Raw genomic sequence first — 10,382 nt, 5'->3', positions numbered from 1 at the left:
GTGTCTATATGATTCTGTGGCAACAAATCTCATTCTTCCACCAGTGCAGATCTCAGCTCGCCAGGAGACCGAGGAGTTGGCTGTCGGCGTGCAATGTCGCGTCCAAGGGCGTTTTCATTGAACATGATTTTCATTATCAATGAAACATTGATATTAAGACAATGATTTTCATTATCTTAAACACGATCTTCGACATCTTCCACACTCCAGAATGTACTGGAATTCTGCCCAAGACGTATCACCTTCTGTACCATGACATCCTTTCCTCCAGAGTTGTAGAGCATAAAATAAAATCTCGACCAACCGCACCCTTAAAAGTCGCAATACGGGTTCAAGGATCTGTTCTCTGTACGTTTATGGTACCTCTATAAAAAACATAAAGGGTAGTGAGGCCGTTTCATTATTCCGCCCCACTCACACGAGAATAGCGCCTCCACCGTAAGTGTCCCTTTCTCTGATGTTGAAGGGATGGTACCACATTCCTCGTTGTCTCCAAATGAAATATAGTGTCCAGAATATGTTGGGCTAAAGAGGCACTCATTACAGAACAGAACTGTACCCAAATTTGTCCCGCTTCATCGAAATGGTAACACCACGTTTTCTGTGTTCTGTTAATTTTGTCCAGCAGTGTATAAATTAGTTAGTTTTCAACTACAGATAGTAGTTTTATTTCACTGATAGGTAAGATAATGGAGCCTCTGATTAAAGGATCATCTGGATAGAATAGTATCCTTAATACTCGAAGATAACATAATAGTTCATGAAGAGAGACTCATGACTTAGTAATATAGTTAATTATTATAAAGAAGTCATAAAATAGTTAGATATTACCAACATCCTTGTTTCATGCTTTCTACACCTCGTTGAGTCCACGCCACGACTAATCCAGACTGTTCTCAGGTTAGAATGGGATCTATTCGCTATTAGGCAGTTGTGTCTATTAAAGTGGCTAGTCAGTGTATCTTTGTATTTATATTTTCCTGTAACTGAGATTAAGTTTCTTAGAAATAAAGACATTTTCCACTGCTAAAGTACCAAGTAGATGGTTTGTTTCAGCGAATCAAAAGAGAATGGTAGCGACATAGTCTAAGAGAGAAAAAAAACAAGAAAGCAAGACAGGAATATATTCCTCACCTGAAAACCAACAAAACAGAACAATCCTCAGTGGAACAAGAGGTTTGTTCACTCTGAACCATTCTCGAACTTGGGCCCTTCGAATTTTCATCGTGGATATCTGCAAGGTCAAAACCAAAAAATTGTTAGTGTGATATAGATAGAAATCATAATTCTAGAATTTATCTGATTACTAACTTTGCTTTATAAATATCTTTATTAAGGAAATTGATTTGTTTGTTAACTTCTGTTTCAAGTGTGTATTTCCTACTTATAATAGGAAATAGAACTACAATTGATAATCTTTTTATTAAATTCAACTCAATACATGATAAACTAAAATACACACTTGAAACAGAAGTTAACAAACAAATCAATTTCCTTAACCTCAACAATATACAAAACAGGCACCAAACTGGGAACCAAGATTTTTAGGAAAATAATATTGTATATTTAATCAAATATGAACAAAATTGCAATGCCTGCTACATCGGAAGCACCACTACCAACGCTTTGACACTGTTGCGCATGGAAGACTATTGTACAAATTGGAGCAGAATGGTATTAAGGGTAAGTTGCTATAATGGATAAAATGATGGTTAAGTGGGAGAAGACAGAGGGTGGTAATCAATGGGTGCTGCTCTTCTTGGACTAATGTTATTAGTGGAGTCCCAGAGGGTTCGGTGTTAGGTCCACTGTTGTTTTGTATATTTATCAATGACATTGATGAAGGTATATCAGGCTTAGTGTCGAAGTTTGCAGATGATACAAAGGTTGGCAGGGTTGTTAATGACAGTAATGGCAGTGTGCTACTGCAACAGGATCTAGATAATTTGGGAAGATGGGCTAAGAAGTGGCAACTGAAGTTTAACCTTGACAAATGCAAAGTACTGCATATGGGTAGAAGTAACCCGAGAGAAACGTACCAACTGTGTGGTACTACACTTAAGGTGGTAGAAAATGAAAAAGACCTGGGAGTAATTGTGTAGTTAGATATGAAGTTTTCTGAGCAATGCAGACAGGCTGCCAGGGCAGGTCATGGGGTTTTGTCAATGATATATAGGAATTTTGCTAGCAGGGAAAAGGAGGTGATTGTCCCTCTGTATAAGGCAATGGTCAGGCCACAACTTGAGTACTGTACACAGGTCTGGAGGCCTCATTTTAGGAAGGATGTAGATTTACTTGAGCGTGTACAGAGAAGGGCAACAAGATTGGTGAGGGGAATGAAGGGATCCTCTTACCAAGAGAGGCTTAAGTTCTGCAAATTGCAGTGGCTGGAGACTAGGCACCTGCGCGGTGATCTGATTGAGGTATATAAGGCCTTGAATGGGTTGAGCACGCTGAATTCTGATGGGATCCTTCCACTTGTTCAGATTACGAACAAGTGGAAGGATCCACTTGTTCGTAAGGATCCACTAAAGGGGCATAAATTCAAATTAAGAAAAGACAGATGTAGAATAGATGTGCGGAAATTTTCCTTTAGCCAGCGGGTGGTTAATTGCTGGAACAAACTTCCATCTGTCGTTGTGGAAGTTGATAGGTAAAATAAATTTAAGGAGGAACTGGACAGGCATTTGGAGGGAATGGTTTGATTTTTTTTTTTTATAGGTAAAATAAATTTAAGGAGGAACTGGACAGGCATTTGGAGGGAATGGTTTGATTTTTTTTTTTTTTTTTTTTGGCTGATGCTGCATAAGCTCACACATTTGCTTTCTTGCATCACATGCCATTACTACTACTACTGTTCCACAAAGACTTCTAACACACGGCCTTATTACCATTATAACAGGGCAATCCAGTACCGAGCTTACACTACAAGTACATTCCCACAACCACACCCCTTTAGTTTATTCAGCCATTACCATCATAAAATCAAAATCTAGTTGCAAAATTTTTCAATACGAAGCTCTTATTATAGAATGGTTCTGCCATCACACCAAATTAAATGTCATAAATGTGAAACTACCCTTCAACCTTTCCCCCGTCTGGAATCTCACGCACCTAAGATTCACACATGTCACAAAGAGCATCACGGGAACATAGAAGTTCTTTAAAACACGTGTTCTCTTCTCACTTTAGTATTGTCAACTGAAGACGTTAAAAAACGAAAGTCAGTCGTTAAGACTTTTGGCTTCACCGGTTTCATATATTTTAGTGTTTTTAATCAATCAATTTTTCAATGACAACCAGGGACGGAGTTGTGCACTTCTACTTCCTTGAGCATATTTTAATTCCGTTTTTAATTTTTAATTCCATATCCTTACTAATTAACTCATTTAAACTCTAAATTATTCAAAACCTCTTAAACCACAAAATTATTCATCCATCCAACCTCATGTAACAACTGGAGATTATCTAAGGTGAGTACCATTTATTAAGCTTTGCTATTCGAACTTGAGACTTTCTAGGGTCTTTAAAAGTAAGTAAGTGAAGTGTATTAGTATTTGTATTATTCATACAGTGTAAGGAAGCTGCAGGCTTTAGCTGCACCAGCAAAAAATAAAATAAATAAATAAATAAAAATAAAATAGATAAACTACCCATGAGATCCCGTCCTCACATCGGTACCAGTAGTATTGGGAGTAGGTTTGAACCGAATGCTTTTCAGCACAAGCGTTTGATTTGACCATAGAGTGAGGGGGGTTAATAAAAAATTGGTTTATAATCTCTGGTGTTATTTTGTTTTTCTCTTGGTAGATGGCATTAGTTGTAATTTCGATTTATTTTGGGGGGGGCACAAACTGAGGTTGTTATGTCTGGTGAGTGGGTACGTTTCCTCATGACTGCAGGTTCCTCCGTTAGCTCCAACTTAGTTGCAGTCTTTGAATGTATTGGTTGTGACGTCATAGTGAATTTTGTCATTAGTTTTGTGGAAATGCATTGTGTGTCTTAATTGGGAAGCTCTATTTGGGGGGGGGGGAGTTACGCTGTGGGGAGGGTAATCCCCAGGCATTCTGGGTAGATTATTTTGGAGTGGTTATGTTGTTCTGTCAGCCCTGCATCTGCATTGCAGATGCAGCAAATGCAGATGGGGCACCTTGTTTTTTGTGTGGAATGGAAAACCTTGTGGGAAGAAAAACTTTTTTTTTCTGAAAGATAAATTCCTTTCTGTTTCCATCTGTTTTTGAGACCTGAAAATAAAATCTGTGTTCTTAAAGTTTTTTCCTTCCAAAGTTCCATCTGTTCTAAAAAAACTGAAATTCAAAGCCCGAATTAAAACCAGCCCATTCAAGTTGTGCATTTATTTCCAAATACACATTGTCATCTGTTCGCGTTTTATACATAAACTTCAACTTGGTACAGGATAAAATTAATTTGTGATTCAATCAATCTTCATACTCGAGTTTTAAATGAATAATAAGTTTTGAGACGCAAAGGACAGAAAGCAATCACATTTACATCTTAATGCCACATAAATCGGCCGAAAATGTAGACAGAAAATGTAGAACCTACGGGGACATAAGTTCAAATTAAGAAAGGATAGATGTAGAATAGATGTGCGGAAATTTGCCTTTAGCCAGCTGGTGGTTAATTGCTGGAACAAACTTCCATCTGTCGTTGTGGAAGTTGATAGGTTAAATAAATTTAAGGAGGAACTGGACAGGCATTTGGAGGGAATGGTGTGATTTTTTTTTTTTTTTTTTTTGGCTGATGCTGCATAAGCTCATACACTTGCTTTCTTGCATCAAATGCCACTACTACTACTACTACTACTACTAGATACGCCTTTTAAAACCCCATATATCGGTCTGTTATTCTTGGAACTAGTTCCGGGAGCTGCGACTTTGGAACTGATTCTTGTCACAATTACTATCACGCTGTAACTGTCACTCTGGAAATTATGAAAAGTCTCTAATTTTAATTGACAATATACAGCTACTTTTTAAATCGATTTTTAAATCGGTTTAAAAAGTGGTTAAATCGGTTAACATGTGGTATTTCCAAGAAATACCACATGTTGTTCGAGACCTATGAAACATGGTTTAGAAATATAGACAGCCTTGCAGATAATAGTGAAAAATTGTTTTCTGCTTTCCAACAGATGTTAGAGGAAATAATAGTTTTCTCCATCTAATGTTTGTTTGTCGGTTGGTGTTGTGTCCCACATGGGTAATTTATACTCCTTTGGAAAGGTAATATAGCATCACTGTTCTAGCAGCTTCAAGATCTAGTGGGAGAGCACCCTCCAGCACCTGAAGGGCATGTGTACTCACTGTGTGGCAGGCACGAGTAAGCAAAAGGAGGACAGCTCTGTGCATGGTATCAATCGTTCTTCTGTTGACTGCAGTTGTGAATTTCTGTTGCCAGATTAGTAAAGCATACATGATTATAGGAAGAAAGGTGGTTTTATAGTATAGGGTTAGGTTGCGTTTGTTGAGTTTCCAGTCTCTCCTGGTAACTCTAGCGATGAGGGCTGAATAATTCTTTATTTTGCTTCTTATGTGTTTCAAGTGGGATTGAAATGAGAGATTGGAGTCCAAGATGACGCCCAGATATTTGATCTGGGGGTGTTATGTTTGAGCGTTGTGTTGCCAATATTGATCTCTGGCAGCCTTCGGGTTTGTAGTTTTCCTTTCAGGAGCATTGTGCAGGTCTTTGCCAGAGAGAGAGAGATCTGCAAGCAGCGGGTTAAGGCCCATTCCTGTAGTATTGTCAAAGCTGAATTTGCAATGGTTACTAGTTGGGCCCTGGCGTCTGCAGTTATTGTCAAAATAAGGTCATCTGCAAAGGCCTGGATGCGAGCTTTTCCCAAGGCCATAGCCCGGAACTCATGCAGAACCATGTTCTGCAGGAGCAGCTCCAGGACAGATCCTTGGGGGCAACCCTTATAGACAGGTCTAGCCAGACTCCTGTATGATGTATTTATCTGTATTCTTCTTCCAGACAGGTATGTTTTCATTATGCTGTATAGATTCATGGTATGGAGGCTTTGCTAAGTCTGGCGAGGACGCTTGGCCAACATATTGTGTCAAACGCCCCAGCAAAATCGATTGAGATGACTAGGAAGTATTTCCTGTCACACACTGCAGCAACATCCAGAAGGGTCTTTAGCGCATCAATGGTCGAGGTTCCAGACTTGAAGCCAAATTGGTTTGGGCTTGAGAGTCCGGCCGCATTTTAATGGTGTTGAATTCTTTTATGTAGCAACCTCTCTAGAAGCATGCTGGCCACGATAAGAGGGCAATTGGCCGGTACGACTCTGGTTTCTCTGGTGGTTTCATTGGGTTTTTGATGATCAACTTGACGTTTGCTGTCTTCCAGTCTTCTGGGAAGGTACCTGTAGAGAGACATGTATTGAACACTAGTAGCAGTAATTGTGGTGCAGTTTTGACTGTTTTCTTCACGATTTATGATTTCAGGAGATCGAATCCTGGACATGTATTGTTTCTGATCTGTGTGGCTGCTGTTTGGAGTTCATCAACAGTGAAGGGCGCCTCTAGTTGCTCCGTGCGGTATTCGTTATTGGCTTGGAAGATCTGCTTTAGTGTGTAAGGCTGAACTAGTTCGTGAAAGATTGTGTTCAATATATTTCCTATTGACTCGTCCCACGTTTTAGCCAATGTACCCTGCGGCATTATTGTTGATATTATGACTTCACCTCTGGGGAGTTTGTTAGTGGTAATTTTGTAAACCACTCCCCAGGGATCGTTGTTTACGGTGGTGGAGACCAGTTGTTCCCAGGCCTTCCCCTTGGATTTTTGAATGAGGCTGGTGTAGCGGTTCCTTGCATTTCTATAGCTTTCCCTCAGGGCAGCGACCTCGGCTGCAGGCCAACTACGTTGGGATCTTTGAAACTGCTTCCGTCTTGTGATTACTTCTCTTTTCAGCTGTTGGATTTGAAGTGTTCACCAGGCCTCGGATTCTTTATTTTTATTGCCACTTCAGAAGCTGCTGTGATTATCCTTGTGACTTCCCTTTGTAGATCATTGGGTTCCCTCATTTGGGGTTGTAGTCGAAGGTGTTCGTTTTTAGCGGCAGTCAAGTATTCCTTGAAGAGTTCCCAATCAGCTTTTTTAGTTGCTAAACTATTAGATTTCCGGGGACAGTGATTCTAGTGGAAGGACGAAGGTTCTGTCGAATATGTAAGTATTGATGGCATTGGCATAAAATATGTTCCCAGTCTTCTGCGGTGCCACAAGAACAGAGACGTGATTCAGCAATGTTGAAAGTTTGGCATTAAGGGAGCCATGACTAGAGAGTAAGTTGAGAATGTACAGACCAGGTTGGAAACCATTTCTGAGTGGACTCTAAAGTGGAAAAAGTGACGTTAGGAATGAACTTTAAAGTAACAAGACCCTTACATGTAGCAGACCATCTGTCTTGCCAGCTCTGCATCAAAATACTCCAACAGCATCTTTTCTCTGCCTTGGGATCCACAGTGACATCGATAGTAATAGCAAAGAAGGTAACAGGGACAGCATACCTAATGTCGAAGCACAGGCCTCGGTACATAAGAAAGAGATCGAGGGGCAGACAGCCATTAAGGACCTGCAAAGCAGGAGTAGACACAGTCCTACAGGCCCTGCACATTGCTAAAAGCATTTTACGTTGAATGATATGAAGTTTAGTCTGGACTGAAATCTTCTTAACATGCCAGAACCAGGCGGCCGCGTCATAGGAACAAATTGGTAGAAACACAGCTTTGTAATATAATCGCAGAGAGCGAGAATTAAGACCCCAAGTTTGTTTAGAGAGACGTAGAAGACAAGTTTTTTGACTTTCTCTGAGAGATCTTCCAAGTGGTTAGTAAACGTAAGTTTACTATCAATGATCAGACCAAGAAATTTTACAGAAGAAACCCATGGAAAGTGATTTGTTTTGAAGTTTTACAACAGGTGGCCGTAAAATATTAAGCGAATCCTTAACCAGCATCATTTTAGTTTTCGTGGAGGATATGGATCATTTATTTATGGTGGACCAATGAGAGAGAGAGAGAGATCTGACATGACTAAGTTGGCAGTACTTTCAAGGGAGGCACGGGAATTGCCCTGGATCAGCAGGGTGAGATCGTCTGCATAAGCCAATTTGGAAGTATAAGGAATAGTTTTAAGGAGCCATTCGTCAAGAAAGATGTTCCAGACGAGTTGTCCAAGTACAGAGCTCTGGGGGCAGCCCCTAGTGACAGAGCGGGAAACGGAGTTAGATCCAGAAATAACAGAAACTGTACGGTTTTCAAAATAACTTCTTAAAAGGTTATAGAGAGGAAGAGGACAATCGGCAGCACGTCAGCGAGCAAACAAACTAGACCACCATAACATATCAAACGCTGCAGAGAAATCAACAAAAATAGCAAGAACTTATTTAGAATTTGCAGAGTTAACTCGAGAAAGGAATTCAACGACTGCTTCTTCAGTTCCTCGTCCAGTTCGGAAATCATATTGATCGTCTGATACAAGAGGTCTTCGTGAACAGAGAAGTGAGTCTTATAGCAATCAACCTTTCAAGTGTTTTGGCCAAATGCGATAACAGAGAAATAGGGGGGGGGGGGGGAGAGGACTTGCCACTTCGGGTGTTTGAAGGTTTAGGAATTAGTTTAAGAAGAGCTGTCTTCCAGATAACAGGGAAAGTGCGCTCATTCAGACATTTGTTGAATATAGTCGGAAGAACCGGTGGACGTAGCTTGTGGAATTGTTTGATAAAGATGCCCTCATGGAGGTCGAGGCCTGGACAACCAGATTTGTTAATTTTTAGGACAGCTGTGTCCACTACCAGCTGCATAATGGCTGAGATTCCGAAGTAGTAGTGTAGGAGTTATTGAGCTGTCTTATTTGTTTATGAGTAGACAAGTCATCCTCTGGGCAATCAGATGTAAGCAGATTGTCCAAGATAGTGTTGATGGTGTCCTTCCAGGTGAGAGTTTCGGTGCCGTTTGCAGGTACCGACCAATAAACAGTAGGGGAATAGGATTTGTTCCTGATAAGGCGATAAACAAAGCCCCATGGGTCCCGATTGCCAGTAGAAGTAACCAAGTTCTGCCAAGATTTTATTTTACAGGTAGTGATGGTTTTGACGTATTTTCTTTTGAGAACCTGATATTCTGTTTTAAGATTTTCGACGTCGGGAGGTGGCCAGCTCCTGGGATGTCGTTGGTAAGTGTGCCTAGCGCGATGCACTTGCTGACGAAGCAGAGTAAGTTCTCGGTTCCACCCTGGAGTACCAAATACGGACGATGCAGAAACGTCAGGGAATGACCACTGCATATCCCGGAGCAATATGGCCTTAGTTGCTAATGCTCCTAAAAACCAAATAACAAACAAACAATCACACCCTGGAGTGGGATGGGAAACCTGAATTTTCTTTTTGGCTGCTTTATAACAGGGGTGACTGAGAGCAAGTCAACGAGAAGGTAATCGCACGATAGTCACTTGAGTAAATGTTAGTATTTACTGTCCAGTCATTAATGTTTGAAGAAATGGTGTAAGAAGTAGCAGTGATTTCTATATTTGATTCGCCATTTAGAGAGCTGAAGGTATAAGGTGAGCCGGGTTTATTTAGAACCGTCAGCTCATGCGAAAGGAGAAAGTCTTCTATGAGTGAACCCTTGTTATCAGTGTGGTCGGAGTGCCATAGACTGGGATTTGGCATTAACGTCTGACATTATAATAAGTTTGGCAGTACCTACCAAAGAAATAACTTGATCGAGGTAAGCAAGATGAAGTGTAATGTCGGAAGTGGTCGGCTGTACAGTATAGTGAAACTAATAAGTAAGAGCCATGAGGAATAGACATGCTTTTGCAGATAGCGTGTTGATTGGTAAGACTAATTATCTTGACGACGCCCAATTTAGGATTAACTATGACAAAGGCCCTACGTGGGTCAGCCTGTTCCGGCTCAATAACTCTAAAAGAGATAGGGTATCCGGCTATTTTACCGCGGAAATGGTATGGTTCTTGTATGGCTATAATATCGTTTTGAATTTCATCGGTTACCTTTCTCTGGATATAGGTCCTTGCAAGAGTTACTTGGCAGTGTTAAAAAAACATCTTTGGCACTAATCCAGGAGTTATAGGAGGTCGGATACCCGAGCCACATAGCCAGTAATTGATGCTGACCGCGTCGTTTTCTCTTCTTAAGTACCTTTTCGATGAGGAAATCGTCTGTAGGCAGCTCTTTTTTGAGATTAACCTTTTGCAACTGCTGCTCGTAGAATGTTCCTTCGATCGTTTCACCAGCTCCATCTTTCACTCTGTGTACAACGGGCTGCCTTAGTTTCAGAATTTGGGAAACTGTGAACACTTCACGATTCCAGTTGCGCCAGAATCCTTTAT

The 10,382-nt window shown here is 40.6% G+C and overlaps 1 protein-coding gene across 1 annotated transcript in view; it reads right to left on the bottom strand.

Annotated features, from left to right (window-relative positions):
- Positions 1–1,134: 1,134 nt before the first annotated feature.
- LOC150076292 (major facilitator superfamily domain-containing protein 6-A-like) overlaps positions 1,135–10,382 on the bottom strand; it is a 112,798-nt gene continuing 103,550 nt past the window's right edge. Inside the window, exon 4 of the mRNA XM_090387311.1 lies at positions 1,135–1,234. The gene's annotated coding sequence lies outside the window, so the exon portion shown is untranslated. The remainder of the gene's footprint in view (positions 1,235–10,382) is intronic.

The sequence above is a fragment of the Mastigoproctus giganteus genome, chromosome 13 (assembly GCF_048544385.1).
Source record: "Mastigoproctus giganteus isolate SK-2022 chromosome 13, ASM4854438v1, whole genome shotgun sequence".
Taxonomy (NCBI): Eukaryota; Metazoa; Arthropoda; class Arachnida; order Uropygi; family Thelyphonidae; genus Mastigoproctus; species Mastigoproctus giganteus.
Note: the sequence above shows the minus strand (reverse complement) of the source record. Positions and strands in the feature narration are given on the sequence as shown.